General features: G+C 42.3%; 1 pseudogene; it reads right to left on the reverse strand.

Moving 5' to 3' along the window:
- Window positions 1–668: 668 nt before the first annotated feature.
- Window positions 669–906, reverse strand: LOC139227266 (U2 spliceosomal RNA; annotated as a pseudogene).
- Window positions 907–1,736: the final 830 nt, after the last annotated feature.

Below are 1,736 nucleotides of genomic sequence, written 5' to 3' on the forward strand. Positions count from 1 at the left end.
CCCGAATAAACAGTGACTCTGTACAGTTACAGTGAGTGACCCTTACCCTGAATAAACAGTGACTCTGTACAGTTACAGTGAGTGACCCTTACCCTGAATAAACAGTGACTCTATACAGTTACACAGTGAGTGTTTAACTATACCCAAGAAGCTGACTTGTTGCTCCTGCTCCTTTTGTTTATGTGCAAAACATGATTTAACTTAACGGTGATTTCTGCATTTTAACAGAGGCACTGTTTCCAGTACAAAAGCTGTAGGGGTATTTACTAGGAATGGCAAATACTGATCCCTGGATGAGTTCCCAAATTTTTTTCTCTTTCTCAAACAGTACAGTTACACAATGAGTGACCTTGAGTGACTCTGTACAATTACAGTGTGTGACCCTTACCCTGAATAAACAGTGACTCTGTACAGTTACAGTGAGTGACCCTTACCCTGAATAAACAGTGACTCTGTACAGTTACAGTGAGTGACCCATACCCTGAATAAACAGTGACTCTGTACAGTTACAGTGAGTGACCCTTACCCTGAATAAACAGTGACTCTGTACAGTTTTTTTTTTATTCGTTGCCAATCGTTCCAATTCTTTGTCAAATCACAAACGCCAGAGGTCACCTTGCACACATCAAGGATCACTCTGCGCCAATGCTCTTAGCCAAAAGGCCGAGAGCCACTGCACCGTTCCTGGAAGTACTGCAATACCAGGTTCGTGCCATGGAGGTGGATGGGTCAGGCCCCCCACACACCTCCGTGGAGGTGGATGGGTCAAGCCACCCCACCCACCTCCTATTTCCAAAAAGCATAGGAGAATCACCTTCCTGATCCAGGGAGAACCACGTTGGGGTCATGGTTACTCCCCTGTCAGGTCAGTTACGCATGATCTTAGCCAAAAGGCCGAGAAGTGAGTGACTCTGTACAGTTACAGTGTGTGACCCTTACCCCGAATAAACAGTGACTCTGTACAGTTACACAGTGAGTGAAACTTACCCTGAATAAACAGTGACTCTGTACAGTTACAGTGAGTGACCCTTACCCTGAATAAACAGTGACTCTGTACAGTTACAGTGTGTGACCCTTACCCTGAATAAACAGTGACTCTACAGTTACATAACTGACTCCTCTCGCTCATTATCCTCGACACATACCCACCAATTCCATTCTCCTCCCCAGCCACTTTTTCAGATTGAACCAGACTATTCGCAACTTCAATGTAAGAAATGTTCTTTTCTCGGAAAATCAAGAAGTGGAATCAGTTTGGTGGAGCTAAGAAACAGCAAGGTAAAGAAAACATTGGTGGGAGTTGTTTATAGACCCCCAAACAGCAGTGGTAATATAGGGCACAGTATAAATCAGGAAATTAGAGGTGTATGTAACAAGGGTAATACAGTAATCATGGGGGACTTTAATCTACATATAGACTGGGAAAACCAAATTTGCAGTTATGCAGATTGTGGAGGACGAATTTATGGACTACAAGATGATTTTTTCGATCATTATGTTGAGGAACCAACTAGGGAATGGGCGATTTTAGATCTAGTATTGTGCAATGAGAAAGGGTTAATTAATAACCTTGTAGTAAAGGGGCCCTTAGGGAAGAGTGGCCATAATATGATAGAATTTTATATTGAGTTTGAAAGTGATTTTGTTAAATCCGAAACTAGGGTCTTAAATCTAAACAAAGCAAACTATGTAGGTATGAGGGGAGAATTGGCTAAGATAGATTGGAAACTACATTA

This window comes from Pristiophorus japonicus, chromosome 16, assembly GCF_044704955.1.
Source record: "Pristiophorus japonicus isolate sPriJap1 chromosome 16, sPriJap1.hap1, whole genome shotgun sequence".
In the NCBI taxonomy this organism is placed as follows: Eukaryota; Metazoa; Chordata; class Chondrichthyes; family Pristiophoridae; genus Pristiophorus; species Pristiophorus japonicus.